The sequence below is a fragment of the Mustela nivalis genome (genome assembly GCF_964662115.1).
Source record: "Mustela nivalis genome assembly, chromosome: 3".
In the NCBI taxonomy this organism is placed as follows: domain Eukaryota; kingdom Metazoa; phylum Chordata; class Mammalia; order Carnivora; family Mustelidae; genus Mustela; species Mustela nivalis.
The window spans coordinates 101,846,925-101,865,732 of NC_139022.1; the positions used below are offsets into that span (position 1 = coordinate 101,846,925).

The following is an 18,808-nucleotide window of genomic DNA, read 5'->3' on the forward strand; positions in this document are numbered from 1 at the left end:
GTGGGGCAGAGGGATTCAGTCCTTGACCACTCTGACGCATGTGTGAACAATTCATCCTCTCTTGCCTTGATCCGAGGTAACATAGTTAAGATGCCTTCAAGATAGGGGATAACAAATGGGAAATTAAAAATATATATATTCACATATCAGGAAGCTCTTATCCTCTAGGAGTCCAAAACAGTTTCCCCACCATCAGATTGAGTTCCACCTCAAGTAGCCCTCTTTCTGGCATCCTTCTTGCCCTAAGCAAAGCAGAAGCTGCCAGAATCCCACTACTACATGGCATTGCCTTCCCAGATAATGTGATTCCAAGGCTAGACCAAGGGAGGAAAGGCTAGCCCTCTCTCTCTCAGCTCTCCTACCTACTTCGTCTCTAAGTCCGTTTCCTTACCTATAAAATGTGATTAGGAACTGACCCCACTTCATAATGGGGTCATATTATAATAAGAAAGTGCACACAAGATGTGTCTGTCACATTTCAACTGCTTTAAAAATGTTTTATTGTTATTAGGCTTTTATTGTGATCTTTATAAACATGCAGAGATGTTTATATTCAAAAGAAAATGTTCCAAGGCTCCTCAGTGGTGCCTAGGGGCCTACTCCCTAGGGTGCAAGTCCTTGTTCAGTTCAGGTCATGATCTCAGGGCCAGGGGATCAAGCCCTGTGTGGGGTTCCAGGGTGAGCATGGAGTTGGCTTGGCATTCTCTCTCTCCCTCTCCCTCTGATGACTCAGTTGTGCTCTCAAACAAATAAATTTAAAAAAAAAAAAAAATGTTCCTTTCTTTTCTCAACAGAAAAGCATAATTGCTATACTGTGCCTCTGGGGCAAAGACCAGCTCCTCCTCTTTCATCACTGCACAGATACACACCAGTCATCGGAGGATCATGCTAGTGGCTGCTGCTGCCATGCACGAACATTTGTGATTGTCTTTTTTCCTTTTTTTAAAAAAATGAGTGATTATCTTTAACAACCACCGTGGTCAAACACATCTTTCTCTACCACTGGATTTAAAGTTACCCAAAGCCTTCATCTCCCGGGTGGTATTGTTCAACACAAGCCTTGGACTTTATTAGCATCTCGAACTAACATGACCAAACACAAACACAGAACAGCTGTTCTGTGAATAGAGAACCACATTGCTAAGGAACCCTTAATAATTTGTGATATAAATATATCAAGCAAATTCCTGTCCACAGACCTCAAAACCTCTTGACAAAAAAGTTTTACCAGTTTGCACAACAATCTAAGGGTGCTGGGATGGGTCACAATTGGATTTCCAACTCTGTATTTTCCTGGACCTCTTTAAGAAGTGTTTCTCAAAGTATGGTCTGAGAATGACTGTTGACAGTCACCTAAATGTCTCTGAAAAATACACATTCCTGGGCTCCATTCCAACTGCTACATCAAAATTTGGGGGTAAGGAAACTGTAATGTTTAATAAATAACCCCAAGGGACTTCCAATGTGTTCCGATGCACACTGAATTTTTAAACCAAGCTAAGACCTACTCCCTAGGAAATAAAGGCAGGCAAGTAAGCACACAAAATTTTGCTTACAACTTCAAAGGACTCACAAACCTCCTAAAGGCTTTCCCTAGGGATCACAGGTAAAAACCCTGGTCTGTACATAACCAGCTTCCCAACTCAGTCATTCATATACCACCTTCCCTTATTTTGTCCCCAGATTCACGCTATTTAAAATTTTTTAAACACTTGTTTTTACTTACACATAATATAAAAGGAAATGTCACATGTAATAGTTGTGAAATTGTGGGTGGGTCTGATCCTTAGTTTAAGTTTCCTAAATAGAATACATAATTATTAATACAAAAACATTTTGTTCTTGTTAACACCAAAAACCATCTCCCGATGTCACCTGTATATAAGTACAACCTCTCCCCAGGAAACACTGGTTTGTATGATCCAAAGATCTGGAACCACCGGGGGATTTTTATGAGGCACTTGTGGCCTGTGATGTGTGGGGCTATCTATATGGCAAATCCCTGGTGACCTAATAGCATCAGTCTACATATACCTGGCAGAGTCAACTAAGGGAAAAAGAGAGAGGACTTTCTCTCCTGCCAGAGGGCCAGGAGACAGAACACATTTGGAAGTGACTGATCTCTCTGTGACCTGCCTATCCTTACCAATGCTCTCCCCACCCCCTGGCCCTGGCTCCTCACTGCACAGACCAGAGATGGCATCTGGCCTATTTGGGCCAACCTGCTTCCATTCAGGGAATTTATAATTAGGGCAGAGAGGAGCTTGTTAATTGATGCTGAACATTCAAACTGAGGAGTGTTAAGAACTGGGCTGGGGCGGGGGGGGGAGGGAGTTTTGTTTCTCCCTTGTGTGCATGCTGTGGCAGAAAGCTGGTCTGTGGAGGCAAGTGACAGGAGACACGAAAAGCCCCAGAGAGAAAGTACGCTCAACCCAGCTTCTGATTTCCCAATTCCTGGTTCCAGGCCAGCTGCACTTCCTGACCGCAGGGTCCATGGGACATCCCAGCATCCGAAAAATTAATTTCTTCTCCTGGCTTCAGCTAGTTTGAACAGGCAGCTATTTCTTGCTCTAAATCGCTGCCAAACTGATACTCCTTATGTTGCACAGCCCTGGCCCAGGTGAATGGGTGGAGCTGAAGGCAGGCCAGGGCCAGAATGGGCCCCCATCCAGACATATCCAGAGAAGGGGTGGGTGCTGGAGGCTTACCCCAGGGACAGGAAAGGAGGCTCTAATGAGAGTCCCCTCCACACCACATGGTGAGAGGAGCCACAAGAAAGAGCTGGCAAAGGGCACATGGAGCTCTACCCCTTTGCTGATGTTAGGACCCAGATAAGAATGATGACACACAGCTAACACTTACTGAGTATATTAGCATATGAACTAGGCTCTTCACAATTATGATTTCATTTATTCTTCCTGAGAGTCCAAAGAAGGTGGTAAGGTCATTTTTCCAACTTTATACATGAGAAAAATGAGACTCAGAAAAATTAAGGGATTGTCAAAGCCACACAGCTAATAAATGTGGGATCCAAACTCCAGAGTCTAAGTTCCTAGGCATTGTTACCTTCCTTTACGAAATAATATTAAAAGATAGCACCTAGATGTCCATCCACAGATGAATGGATCAAGAAGATGTGGTATATATACACAATGGAATACTATGCAGCCATCAAAAGAAATGAAATCTTGCCATTTGCGACAACATGGATGGAACTAGAGCGTATCATGCTTAGTGAAATAAGTCAAGCAGAGAAAGACAACTATCATATGATCTCCCTGATATGAGGAAGTGGTGATGCAACATGGAGGCTTAAGTGGGTAGGAGAAGAATAAATGAAACAAGATGGGATTGGGAGGGAGACAAACCATAAGTGACTCTTAATCTCACAAAACAAACTGAGGGTTGCTGGGGGGAGGGGGTTTGGGAGAAGGGGGTGGGATTATGGACATTGGGGAGGGTATGTGCTTTGGTGAGTGCTGTGAAGTGTGTAAACCTGGTGATTCACAGACCTGTACCCCTGGGGATAAAAATATATGTTTATAAAAAAAAAAAAAAAAACTAAAATAGTAAAAAAATTGTATGAAAAAAAAAAAAAAAAAAAAGATAGCACAGAGACACCAAATAGAGCTAGTTGCTGAGTGACAACAAAAGGCACAGCCACCAAAGGATCCTCCCTACAGTAGCCCTGCCTCCTGTGCCAGTCCCATACCCCCAGACAGCAATACCACACCTACAGGTGCAACACTAAGAAAATAAGGGTGCATAAAGGTAAGAAGCTGAAAGAAAGTGTGTCACCTGGCTAGCATGTGGCTTGGCTAAACTGAACAAGACCCAGGGGAGCCCAGCCTTGGTCCAGGTCCCAGAAGGTAAAGCAGAGTGATTTTTTTTTTTTTTTTTAAAGCAGTAACTGGTATATGGCATTCCTTTGTGGTCCCACATAGGATGGAAGGGACTACATGCTCCCAGGCCAGGCATATCTAAGGAAACCTGCCACAAGCTGTGCTAACAGAACTCCTAACAAACACTGGAACAGAAACCACATTCCCAAACTTGGGACTGGACGACACACTAAACGTGAGAAAATAGAACCTTAATTAACCCCAGAGGCCATTCTGATACCTCTTTTATTCTTATCTTAGTTCTCTTTTCTTCCAAAGATTTTATTTATTCATGAGAGAAAGAGAGTACAAGCAAGGAAGGGGCAGGGAGCGGGGTGGGGTGGGGTGGAGGGAAGCAGGCTCCCCACCTGAGCAAGAAACCCAACTTGGGGCTTAATCCCAGGACCCCAAGATCATGACCTGAGCTGAAGGCGGATGCTTAAGCAACTGAGCCATCCAGGTGCCCCTATTTATATCTTATTTCTAAAACCAGAACATCAGAACATACAACTAACCTTCCAAAGATTCAGAAATTAATTACAACCAAAACTCTGATTCCACAAACTCCAAGTAGATCCAAACTCTAGTGAGGAATTTTAAACAAGGCACTTGAACTTTTCAAAGTTACTGCAGTTGATTTTCCTACAAAAACAATGCTGATGTACCCACTTGCCACCATCTTTGCAAGAGGGGCAAACGGTGCAACGTGATAAGGATGAATGAAAAGACCATTCTGGGCAAGGCATGGAGTCAGGCACTGAAGTTGCACCAATCTGTCCATATCACCTCATGACAGCGGTGGCCACTTACTGTCTGACCAGGGGTGGAGACACAGTCTGTGCTCAGGGAACAGGAGTAACAAAGGTGACAGGCCAAAAAGGCAACATGCCCAAGGTCCTCTTAGCCTTTACCAAATTACAGCAGGAAAACCCACCTTAGGAACCAAGGCTTTCAAGGCACCATCCTTTCCGGGTCCCTCCCCTGAATCTCTGACTATTCTCCACAAGGCTCCCTGCTTCTTCCTCTTACCCTCAGAGGGAGATGGTCCTCCAAGTTCTGCCCAAATCCCTTGCTATAGACTAAATGTGTCTTCTTCACAATTCACATACTGAAACCCTATTCCCAATCTGATGGTATGAGGAGGTGGGGCCTTTTGGAAGTAGAGTCCCCATGATAGGATTAGCACCCTTTTAAGAGTCAGCAGAGAGCTTTGTTCCTCTCTCTGTAGTCTGCCACAGAAAGATACAATAAGAAGGATAACAGTTTGCAACCTGGAAGAGAACCCTCACCAGAACTTGACCATGCCAGGGGCACCTGGGTGGCTCAGTCAGTTAAGTGTCTACCTTTGGCTCAGGTCACGATCTCAGTGTCCTAGAATCCAGCCCTGCAACAGGCTCTCCACTCAGGAGAGCTTCTCCCTCTCCCTCTGTGATCTCTCTCACTCTCTCTTTCTCAAATAAATAAATATAATCTTTAAAAAAAAAAAAAAAACAAAAAAACTTGACCATCCTGGCACCCTGTTCTTGAACTCAGCCTCTAGAATTGTGAGAAATAAATGTCTGGTTTGTTGGTGTTTTTAAAGATTTTATTTATTTATTTGAGGGGAGGAAGGAGCAGAGAGAAGAGAGAAAAACAAATGTAGGACTTGATCCCACAACTCTGAGATTGTGACCGGAGTCAAAATCAAGAGTCAGATGATTAACCAACAAAGCCAACCAGGTACCAGCCAGTCTATGGCACTTTGTTACAGCAGCCTAGAGAGACTTAAGACATCCTTCTTTTCTCCCTTTACTTCAACAATAACTCTACAAAGGTGAAACTCATTTTCTCTCCCTTGCCATCTCCACTCCTGCTCTTCCAGACACCTGCTGAGCTTCATACCTCAATGCTGTGCTGACACCCTTGCCTTGCTCCCTCCCCTCCCACCTGTTTCTCCATCTGAATTCCTTATTTTTGGCACAGGGAAGAGAACATTACCTGAATCCCAATACTTGCCAGGCACCCTATTGGGTGCTTTCCACATTTCCATGGACAGTTGGCTACAGCTTCTATGCTGGAGAATGAAAAAAAATCAGTGTCCTATAGAGGAACCAGGAAGGCCAGCCAGAAGAGTGAAGCTAGGATGAGTCTGAAGTATGAGTAGTAAAAGGGCCAAGGCCCTGTTGTGGGCAAGAGACAAAGGCCAGTATGACTGGAGAATGCAAAGGAAGGACCGGAAGGATGCAAGAAGGTGACAGGACATCTAAATAAATGTGTGGAGTAAATATGAATGCATGATCCTCACTTAATTACCGTACTATTTTTTTAGCCAATAAAACTAACCAATATTTAATATTTAATATCCAATATTTAGCAGAAGACCAAATAAAATCTTAAAAAATACTTCTTTCCTATTTGAAAGAATTATCCTGCCTACATGTGAGTCTCATTTTCAAAAGAAGGTTAAAATAAGCTCACCTGGCTAGAAATGGAAAAGCAAATAAGGTTGGACCACGACAAAACTCATGTAAATCCATGTAACTCCAAAGTAATACAGTGCTTTTTATTCTTAATTAGAAGTTAGCCACCAGCCTGGGGAAACAGCTTGGGGATTATCCTGCATGGGTAATATAGAGACTAGCAAATGGCTAATGACTATTGAGCACTGACTCAGGGTGTTACATGCATTATCTCTTTATCTTCACAACACCTCATGAGGCAGGTACCAAAACCATTCCCCTTTTACATACAAGGAAACTGAAGTTCAGAGAGGTTAATAATTGGCCCAAGGTCACACGGGTGTTGCACAGTCGAGCCAGGAATCTTAACAAGGTCAGTGGGATTCCAGAGCCTGTACCCTTAACCACCACACTACTCTGCCTCACAAACTAGCTATAATGTCAGCACTTCTAGACTCCTACTTGTTTTTTTTAACCGCCCCTGATGTACTGTATATTTAAGTTACTAAACACTGACAATGCAAAAAAGATAAAATAATCTCTGAAGGAATGCAGTCAAACTTCTGGTGTCAGCTCCCTTCCTATTCCACGTCTCCTTAAAACACCCCAACTCTTCCCACAATTTTAATAAAAAGAAGTTTTCCAGTTCATTGCAATACTTAATAACCTGAAAGGACAGGCATTAGAAAATGATGAATCTTCTCAGACTACATCTCAGCCAAAGTCAACAGAGTCCAAACCCTTCTTATAGGCAGTCACTGTTTATAGTACCTCTAACCAGAAGGAAGTTGGTTGTGGGGCGGAGGGGGGTTCAGATTACTGGAAAGCTCCAGCGATGGTTTTCACAACTCTTGACAAAGTTCTGAGTCTTGTCCAATGGACGATATTATCCTTCCCAATCAACAAATCCTTCCCCAAACTGTTGTGGAAGTAGCCAGAACACAACATAAATGATCAAAGCTTACCTACTTTGGGTAGTGGGTGTCCACCCACTTGAAACCTGGTCAACCGTCCTGAGGATCAGCAGAAGCAATCTAGCCTGAAGCTGGCTCACCTCAAGTTCCTAAAACTCTCAAAGACCCACTGGAGCAACTCAAGACCTACATAAAGAGTATACTTTAGAAATGCCTTCCTGAATCACACTGTTATGGGGTGAACTGTATCCCCCTAAAATTCATTAAGTTGAAGCCCCAATCCCAATACCTCAGAATATGACTGTATTTGGAGATGGGGCCCTTAAAGAGGTAATTAAGGTAAACTGAGGTCATATGAGTGGGCCCTAAACCAATATAACTAGTGCCCTTATAAAAACAGACTAGGATTCAATGATGGAGGGAAAACCTTGTGCAATTCTAGGGAGAAGACAATCATCTACAAGCCAAGGAAAGAAGCTTCAGAAGAAAGCAGACATGCAGATATCTTAATCTCAGACACCTAACTTTAAGAATTAAGAGAAAAGAAATTTCTGTCATTTAAGCCACCCAGTGTGTGCTATGTCGTAAGGGCCACCCTAGTAAACCAAAACATGCTCCTATACATACCGTTCAAATAACTGTCCCATCACTCAAAGGGTATAGGCCAACTGGGTTTCCCTTCTGAAGCAGTGGCCCATACAGCATGGCCACAGGGCACAACAGTCACTATCAGGCAGGGTACTGAGTCTATGGAGACTTCTGTCACTAGGACAGGGCAAAACCTTATGTTTGTGTAGTTAATTACAGAGGGGATGCATTCAAATTTTCCTTTTAGAAATGTACAGAATTAAAATACAGCCAAAGCCCTTCATAAACAAGTGCCAAAGCCCAGCACCTCTGTTTTACACCAATCATTGTGGGCTTCTCCCATATGCAGCAATAAAGCTTTGTGTTAAAGAGAGCAGGGCTGGGCCAGGTTTTCTGCTCAAACCTTCTTCATACTACAGGAGTAAGGAGGTGGTATTGAGGGAAAGTGGGAGAGAGGAGAGCAGGACAAAAAGAGAGTACAAAATGTCATCCAGGGCCTGAGAATGTCAGCTCATCATAGCAGCTAGGTGATGAGCAAGCTTGTTTCAGGGGGTGACCAGGGGATTTTAGAGTCCTATGATCAGGTAAGGAGGCTCCAAGCCAAGTTGGGGCATTTTAGAGGCTGTGGGGTTTTAAGAATTAATTAAAGGCTAATGAATCATTTAACACTACATCAAAAACTAATGATGAACTATATGTTGGCTAATTTAACATAATTAAGAAAAGAATTACTAAAATTCTAAGCAATAAGGAGGTAAGATTTCAGTTGGATGTTATTGAAGATAAAGCAGAAGTGGCTCAAAGCCTGGTACTACACTGGGCACCTGAACAACATAATTAAGCAGCTAGCATTTATTAAGCAATTGCCAAGCCAGGAACTAGGCTAATACTAATAAGCAGACTTAATATACACCAACTCACTGAAACCTCATAATATACACCAACTCACTGAAACCTCACAATAACCAGGGGAGGGACGGCCATCATTACCCCCATTAAGCACATGAAAAGCCAGAAGCTCTGCAAAACATGCTCCCCCCACCTCCCGTTTTGTTAACTAGTATATCCCTAGAACCTACAACACTGGCTGGCACATAGAAAGCACACAATGTTTATTTGTTGAATAAGTGAAGAAAGGGATTACTTGTCAATGTCACAGGAGCAGGCTAGGAATGTGAACTTGGCTGTTGGTGCCAGCTTCTGCTCCACCACACAAGATGGAGCAAACCTTCTGAGAAGTTCAGGAAACATCCCCTGGCATGTGAACAGCTTGGTCCACTGCACAGTTCAGTGTCTGTACCTTCTGTTCCTTAGCCCCGGTGATGTTACTCTGCACCCAGAGTTCAGACCAAAGTTCATCAAAGGGCTAGTGCCACATATGCGTGGACAAAGGGGCAGGCAGCTGTGACACTCCCCGTGGGCTCACACACACCAACTTACGTTATCATCTAGTGACTCACTTTAGTGCAGGAAGGGGAGATGGGGGGGGCAAGTTACTGGGCAGGAGATTTATTCCTCGGGCTCTCCAGGAACATGCTGGGGAAGCTGGTACAATGTACAAAAGAACTTCCCAAAGTGTGGCAAGCATACAACCTTGTGGTGTACAAAATCATTTTAGGTAGCACTTAAATAAACATCAGAGTTGACAGATTGATTTTTATGATTACCTTCTATTTCGAGCAAATTATACGGGTGCTTTATTTATTACCAAGTTATGAAATAGCCCTTTAAAACAAAGAGTGTCCTTTCAAAAAGACTAAGTACTCCCATTTAAAGAAATATATTAGGTAAGCAATAGAATAGGTGTTACATGTATGTGACAGAAAATCATGATGGAAATACATGAGTGACTAAAGGTTGGGAAATATGGTTTCCTGGAACTTTACTGGGTTCTCCGTGTCAAATGCCCCCATCCCTGCAACTCGCTCATCCACCCAACTAACTACATCATAGTTCAAAAGAAAGAGAATTTACAGACACTAAATTCTAAATTTTGCATCAAAATTCTTTAATAAATGAAATGACTACACAATGAGGGAGAGACCTAAAGAGAGAGCAATAAGAGATTAAGAGGGTCCAAGAAAGAGTATGAACAGACACAAGATACAAAAGGCATGTTGATTAATACATGACAAAGTTAACAACAGGGCTTGACCCAGGGCTGAAGTCCTGCCCTTTGCCTGGAGAGAGCTGTAACACAGAGCTCCCTTTGATACTACCCTAAATTCCACACTGATTCTTTCGGCTATTATTTTATGGCATGGTAGCTTAGTTCAGCCCTGTCCAAAGAACTCTACTGGTCTCTGGGACCTGTTCCAACAACAACACACAATGAGGCTTTCTCTCTCTCTGATAAAGCCAGGAACCCCTCCCTCTGTCATCTGCTCCTCTGTACCTCCCAAACAAAAGTGAAGTTCCATTTTGTGGAGAATTCAGCCAGCCAACTGCTGCTTTTTCCTCACCTTCCATTGGGGACAATCAAGTTTCACGTTGGCTGTGGGTCTGAGGATGAAATGAGCTCCAAAGACATAACCAAGGAGTCTGATCAACTCCAGGGGAGAGAAGAAGGCGTTCATGCCATGGAAGGAAAAGCTGAAAGGGCAGTAATGATACCACAACTCGTACCAATCCAATGTAAACTCATGACAGTAGGAACTTGTCTTACTTATGCTGTATTCCAGAACCAGATACAATCAATGGTGCTCAGCAAGTGCACAGTATCAGATACTGAATGGATAGATAGATGAATATTAAAGAATTAATGAGTGAATGAATGGACAGCTCCAGCAGAGCTGGAAGGAGTAAGCCAAGAAGGAGGACTCTACATTTCCATCTTTCTGCTTAAGAACTAGCAACTGCATAATCAGGAGACCCCAAAGGAGTAATTTTCCCTTTTCACAGCCACCTATGGTAGGTGGTAGATTAAAAGCAGGACTTCTGGATCCAGAGTCATCCGGGCTCATAAGAGAATGCAGCAAAATGAATGTTACTTTGACTTCCTCCAGCATGTGTTCAGACAGCCCAACTGGTCTTGATCTCTAGTGTCTGGCATAAGGAAGAAAAGAGCGATTCTGGGAATGATAATGACTTGCACCAACTGCCTCGACCTCTCCTGGGAAGTTCAAAGCCCTCTACATCCTGACTTCTCTTGAGGGGCTTTTATTTACAGTATACAATTTTTTCCCTTTCTTTTCCTCTTTCTCTTTGCTTATCTGAATCTTCTAACCATTCTACAATGAATACAAATAACTAGAGTAATAAAACTGCCTAACACGGACTGATAAAACACGCAAATAAGGCCATTCAAAAAGGACACTGAGCGCACACTTTATCAAGTTCCATTTTAACATGTCTACACTACAAAATTTAACGCTGTCATTTCATGCAATTGTATTCAACTAAGTCCTTTGAAAAGTTGTAAATTTCTGGTAAAAGTCAAGGCTCATGACTTAAAAACAGAAGACCTGGTCATACAGGCACGTATCTTAAAAAAAGGGCCAACTAACTGATGGGCAAGGTGCCAGAGAATTAAACAAGTACAAGGACACAAGCTGAGTAAGTCATGTGCCAAATATGGATACGACATATGTTCTGAGTTCATCCATGGTAAGAAAAGCAGTTCCTCAACTCTCTTCCAGTGCTAGAAACTCCCAGCAATGCGTAGGAGCCAGGGTACCCTCCGCATTGATGAAAGAACTTTTCTTTCTTCATGGGGCTGGTTGGTCTATCTTGGAGGTCAACACTGGTCCCACACAAATGGACCATGCTAGATGTAGCTCAACCACCAGCTAAGAGGGGCCTCTGTTTCTGCCCAGTGCTCAGATCTCACTGTCAATGGCCAGTCTGTTCCACAAAGTGGTAAGAAGGAAATGAGCTGGGCTAGCAATCAAAAGACCTGATTTCTAGTTCTGATTCTAGCCAAATACTGCACAACTCAACCACTGCATGACTCACTGACTGACTCCATTTTACCAAAACTTAGTAACGCCAGCCATATTTCACTGTTTGTTGAGGATAAAACTAAGATAAATGTTAAATTGGGGGTGGGGGGGTGGAAAGGAAGAATAGGGAAGGGAGAAAGTTTTTCAGTACCAATAAGCATAATTATACCAGCTAGATGAATGGGATTTCACCACCCCAAACCATAGCAGAAGTTAAGCAAATATAAGAGAGGCAACTATTGTTCAGTACAATGTTGTCCTACAATACATTCCTAAACTTAAAGGAGAAATGAAAAGAACCTTCGAATTTCTAATTTTCAATCTACCTTCTTCACGAGAAAATGGCAAAGCATTTAAAATACAGCCTGTAAGAACTAAATGAAGATAACATAAAAATAGCCCCCACTTTCCAAGGGCAGGCAAGTGGGGGGCAGGCAAATGGGGGAAGCCACCTGCACAAGATCCAACAGAACCCTCAGACCCACAAACACCAATGAGCAAGAGGACTGGTGCTTACATCCCATCCTCAACCCCAGGAGCCAGGGGTTGCAACTCGGGTGTGAACTTGGAAGATTCTGGGGATGTATCAACAAAAGGGGTGAAGAGGTCAGCCAGGGCAAAGACTTCCCAAGGCTGAATAATAGAATCGTCTGTACACAGAGGGGCAGCAAATAAAGCATATTAGACACACCAGAGCTGTGTGGACCGCCTCAGGCAGGCCTTGCTAAGCACATCCCACAGAATCCATTCTCCACTTCTTTTGCATACGCAAGACCTAGGCAGGGAAGGTGAATCCAAAGTGCTGGGCCTCTGGAAATGAAATCTGGGATAGAAAGTGCTGATCTGAGAGGCTTGGGTTTAAAACAAACAAACAAACAAACAACAGGTTGAGATTGAATCCAAGCTTGTCCCCTTACTGGCAGTAAGCTCCACATCTCTCATCCAGTGGCAACTTAAGTGAACAAGTTACTAAACATTCCTGACCCTAAACTGCTCCACACAAAAATGGAATAACCGTATCTCTCTAACACAATTGTTGCTAGGATCAGATTACATCATGACTGAAAGCACTTGGCCCAGTATTCGGCTCAATGCACTTCACTCCTATTAATGTCATGCATGGCATCATCACTATTGTTACTACTAATTGGGAAAATGGTTATGTGTACTTCAAGATCACATTACAGAAAAATTCCACTCCCTAAACCCCATGCTAGAGAATGGGCACTCTGGAGCAGGACTGAGGGCTCCCTCCACGCTCAGGACCAGGTGCCGTCCTGCCCCACACCTCTCACCACAGTACTATATGCAGAACCTCAGGCCTCTCTGCACAGCACCCAAAGGAAACAACCACTTACCCTGAACAGAATCAACTGTTGGTTAGCCCAAACATGTATAAGAAATCCAACTTGAGCTTGATTCTGGTTTCCTCACACTACCAAAGCGATTGATAGTGGCATGTACCCAATGGATGCATATATTTACAGAGTGAGATGTCTAAGTAAGTAACAGGGTTGTGTGCTTGTGAGGGTCTTTTCTTGATTTTTTTTTTTTTAATTTGACAGAGAGAGAGAGATCACAAGCAGGCAGAGAGAGAGAGGAGGAAGCAGGCTCCCCGCTGAGCAGAGAGCCCAATGTGGGGCTCGATCCCAGGACCCTGGGATCATGACCCGAGCTGAAGACAGAGGCTTAACCCACTGAGCCACCCGCTCAGCACAGCACCCAAAGGAAACAACCTCTTTTCTTGATTTTTACTAACCTTTCAAGTAGGTCTCATCCAGGCCTCACTGCAGTTGTCTACTCTCCACAATTACAGAAGAAAACCAGTAAGGAGGCAAAACACGAGGGCCACCATGGATTCCAACAGCCTCCTTCCCAAAACTTTCTCTGGAGCAATGGTTTCCAGATTTGGGAATCTAAACAACCAACTTAAACTAAACACAGACACAGACACACAGAGACACAGACACACACAAGAATTTATTTGCCACTATTTTATTCTGGTAAGCACAATCATCCAAAAAATGTCTTTCGTGGGGCACCTGGGTGCCTCAGTCAGTGGAGTGGCTGACTCCTGATTTCAGCTCCAGTCATGATCTTGGGGTTGTGGGATTTGAGCCCCACATGAGGCTCTGTGCCTGGCAGGGGAGTCTGGTTGAATATTCTCTCTCTCTCCCTCTCCCCCTCCCCACCACTTGCATATTCTCTTCTCTCAAATGAATGAATAAATCTTTTTTTTAAATATATTTCCCTATCACTTAATATAACAAACAAGTCTTACCTATTCCAAAATAGTAGGAAAGATACACTCTCAGATTAAGACACAGACCTCTGCTTTAAATAAATTTGGCTTTATGAAACACTCATTACTTACACTGTCAATATTTTTCTCAGCAGAAACTGGGACTCAGCATTTGAGAACTGATACTCTAGAAGGAGGCATCACTACTTTCCTGTTAAGGACTATCAGTGTTGGAAGATTATGAAATGGTATTCCAATATCTGGGTCCATGAACAACAACGGAAAGGGAAGCCTTTGGACCATGCTGCCAAATATGAAAGGAGAAGCAGCATTAGCCTTCATGGACATCAGGATCTTTGTGGCTAACTCCAGCTGCCCTTCCTCACTCTCGCAGTTGAAAATCTGCCTCACTACCCTTGCTAGGTCCTGAAACTTTAACTCTAGGTCATCACTGCCTAGCTGACTAACCCAAACCTCATTTCTACTTTTAAGCCTTTGTACAAAGCCATTTTTCACTCTCTTTTCTCAAATATCTGCTTAAATTAAATGTAAATTTGCCACATGCCCCAACAATTTCACTCCGAATTACCTAAGAGAAATGAAAATAACACATCCACACAAAAACCTGTATAGAAAATTCATAGTATCTATGTACATAACAGCCAAAGAGTAGGAATGACCCAAATATATGTTAAATGATGAAGAGAAACACAAAATGTAGTGTATCTATACAATGGAATACCACTCAGCAACAGAAAGGAAGGAACTAGTGACACACACTACATGGACGAACCTGAAAAATATTAGGCTAAGTGAAAGAAGCCAGACACAGAAGCCCACATGTTGCATGATTCCATTTCTACGAAATACCCAGAAATGGCCAGCATACAGAAAATAGATCAGTAGTTATCTAGGGGTGAGAAGAGTAATCACTACCAACAGGGAGGAGGAAAATTTTTTAGCATAAAAAGTAGATGGGGGGGTGACTGCTAAAAATTATGCTTAATATAATGCTTGGCAGAATTTTGTGAGCTTCTATTCAATGAGTGAGCTATTGTGTGAGTGGGTGAGTAAACATGTGAAGAAATGAAAACTAATTTCCCAGAAGCGTCTCTGATAAGCCTTAAACGAGGTCCACATATCTCATTCACCCCAGCCAGTCTCAGTAACCATGTGTAACTAGCAAGTCGCATATAATAATGGTGAATTGAGTTGTGTTTGTGTGTGTGTGTGTGTGTGTGTGTGTGTGTGTACATCTGTATACCACATAATTCTTTGGACTAGGTTGAACTCTCTATGCAACTGTCATTTTTGTAGGTCAAAAAGAATTGGTAAAATATTGGTAATTTCATGTGATTCAACCTATACATGCAATTTTTGATGCAAGAGAAAAGACAGAACAGAGGCTTTTAAATCAGACCAACCTGTGTGTGATTCCTGGCTTCAGTCCATTATTTTAAGCTTCAATTTCCTAACGTGGAAAATGGGGATAATCATAGGATCTTGCTAATGAAGTTGCTGTGAGGATTACTGTAACAATATGTGGAAAGCACCTAGCGGTGTTGAGCGCTTCATTTGTGACTCTCACTAAACTACTGCAATTATTGATACATGCTAATCCTATCTCTTATGAAACTAGACATTCCTCAGTTATCAAAGAGCAGGATTTTCATTCCTTTGGTATTCATGTGTTCCCTAGATTTGCAAACAAGGGTGCTCATTGCTAGAGTCCTGCACAGGTTAAGGCTTCTGAAAGGCTACTGAAGCCTGAGAACACAGCTGTGGAGCTCCAAGGTGAAAAGTGAACATCACAGCCAGCCATTTAAGATTCCATTCCCAACCTCCTCCTCAGCACAACCTCAGCAATACTATGAAGTAGAAAAAGTGCCTTCACAGAGATTTTCTTATGCTTATTTCTCAACAAAGATTTTTGGCTGCTCTGCAACCAGTGTTTTGGTACATGATGGGGCTACTCACAAAAGGCCAGGTTTCTCCTAGCAACAGCAAAGGATGAGGCTATGGGAGAAATGAAGAAAATAAATAAATAAGTCATATCCCTACACCCTATTAGACATCCTTTGCACTTGTAGTAATCATAAAGGTAGCCAAAAGATTTCAAACAGGAAAAAACAGGGTTATACTAGGGTTGCCAGAATTCACAAATAAAAATAAAAGACAACCAGCTGAAGTTAAGGTAACCAACAAATATTTGGGGGCTGATTTACACCAAATTTTTGTTCTTTATCTGAAATGCAAATTGAACTGCGCATCCTGTATTATATTGGTTAACTCTAGGTTAAATTGGTCCCACAGATACCTAATTTATTTCCCTAACATAAGGCAATGCATTTTCAATTCAATTAACTATTCATGCATTTTCTCACACACACACATGCGCATGCACACACACACACCTTCCGTATAGGCCAGAATGATAAAGTTCCCAAATTCAATGACTCCATCTCTGAAGCTAGTTTAAGGGTCTTCACTGGCTACCGTTTACTGAGGGTGTGCCAGTTCAGTACTTTACATGCTCTATTAGCTCACTGAATCTTCAAAACAGCCTTAGGAAGCAGGCCCATGTACTATTACTTCTATCTTACAGGTGAGGGACTGAGGCTTAGAGAACGAAGGGTCAAACTCAAGTTTAGGTCTCCTAATTTGATCCAAAAAGTAAAGTCTAGGAACATTTTCACCTGTCTTAGACTCAGTCTACTGTCTCCTCAGGTGTCCCTGAGATCATTCTAAATTTCCAGGGCACTGGCGTGTGAATTACGGCTCAACAAAGCTAACAAAATGTTTTTCCAATACCTACTTATTAATAAAACAGAGAAACTTCAATCCACAAAGCACTCTAAAGGCCCTTCAGGTAAGGACAAAAATTCCTTTTTCTCTCTTCCACCCAGCTCCAGACCTTAGCAATTTCACTTCACAGGAGACTTTCTACTAAAACTAAGGTCAGAAAAAACAAAAGGTGGCCAAACTTTAAATGTGTTAAATCTTCCTATTTGGCTATATTTCTATTAAAGGATGTTCTGAAAATGAGACTACAAGAATCAAAAGAAATCTGAAAAATTGCAACTTCAACACATTCATGTATATCCTTCTTAGAAGTGATAATGGGACTGGGCTACGAGCAACAAAACTGTAGTCATTTCCATAAAAAAAGAAAATTTCCTGGATGTTTGTTGTGAACAAATGCCTCATTCCTATAGAAGATAACATAAAACAGTTTTTCTCAATGCTCATCACCTCTGGAGCTGCCAGGGATTTAAGAAGGAACAGACCCTCTTTGATGTCCATTTTTTCAGTCCAATTTTATCCACTTCCCACAAGGTAACTGAATGAAACCCACATCCACTCTTGTCTCAACAGATAGAAGGCAAATGCTTATATGGACACTCTTACCAATGGCTGGCATTACAGATGAACAGGAATGGCATGGACTGAATTCATTTTTAAAGAATGCAATGTTTCCCTGAGAGGTTGGAACACTCTAGCCACAAGAGTTCATGGCAAGACATTTTTATCCCTCTTCCCTGTAAGGCAAACAGTTGGATATGGTGACATTCTTCAAACAAAAGAGTAGCCAAAAGCAGAGGGAAATCTTCATCGTATTTGCCTTTGGAAGGCAATGTATCTCCTTGGTAACAGTTCTAAAAAAGAAAAGAGCGGTGGGGGGAGGAGGGGAGCCCTGTACTGAATCTTAACACCTTAGCCAGCAGCCTCGAAAATATGCTATGATTCAGGCAAGGTATTGAATCATAGTACCTTATGATTATGTTTTTTGTTTTCTTTTTGTTGGCTTTAACAAAAAGGGGCATCCAGTATCTTTCCAAATGGATCTCATGGGTTTCTTCACCTATAAAATGGAGATGGTGCCAACAGTGATACTATCACTACCTTATAAGGCTGTTTCAAGAATTCAATGAGAGTGTATACAGGATTTACAGAAGGTCTGGCACATAAAGCATCATCAGCAGATATTAATTATAACCATCACTGTTCCCCAGGGCAGCAATGGAATCACTGATAAAACTTCAAGATGACAGGAGGTAGAACTGGATGACATGTAAAACACAATTTAAAAGGTTTCTACGGAAACTCCATAGCTCAAGACCAAAGAAAAAAATCAAAGCAATGTCCTGAAAATTATCTTTAAAAGAAAGAAAAAGCAATTAGCCCAGCACTCCAACCAACTAAGCCACACAGTCACGCATCTTGCAATCAAAGATGCCTCACACAGGAAGTGGTCCCTACAGTGAGCTGATTATTGAATCCTACATACAAACATACAGTCTGCCCAGAGCTCCATCGGAGACCCAGTGTTCCTCCTCAGAGAGGATCGGAGCCATACAAGATGGAGGTCTGGACACTTGCTTAGACTGGAACAAGAAATGAACCAGCGTCATTTCCATCTCTCTCTGCCATAGCCCCCACTTTCCCCCCACCCTGATGCGAAGACCCCTCAGCTCGCAAAGAGACACCAACGAGGAAGGTCCAAGCACATGAGAACACAGTGCCGGGCTCCTGAGGAGAGTCATGGAAAGTCAGGAAATTACTAAGCTGACACCACAAGCAAGTCTAGGAATGAAGCACAAAGTAAAGGATTAGAAAAGAAAAAGAGCTTGGCCTTCTGATGGCAGTTTAAAGAAAGAGAAGCCCAAAATAAAGAGAGAGGGAGGGAGAAGGGGAGGGAATGGACTCCAATGAGTCACAGAGAACAGACGTGAATAAGTTGTGCAACCTCCCAGCTCTGCACCCCAACCTTTAAGTTAGGATGAATGTATTCATCCTTTATCCA

At 42.5% G+C, this 18,808-nt stretch overlaps 1 protein-coding gene across 4 annotated transcripts in view; it reads right to left on the bottom strand.

The window, feature by feature from the left end:
- Positions 1–18,808, bottom strand: part of ARHGAP26 (Rho GTPase activating protein 26) — a 445,382-nt gene that overhangs the window by 394,166 nt on the left and 32,408 nt on the right. Inside the window, exon 2 of one of the 4 annotated variants that reach the window (XM_082725250.1) lies at positions 13,522–13,696. The exons of the other annotated variants lie outside the window; for them this stretch is intronic. The gene's annotated coding sequence lies outside the window, so the exon portion shown is untranslated. The remainder of the gene's footprint in view (positions 1–13,521; positions 13,697–18,808) is intronic. 4 annotated transcript variants of the gene reach the window in all.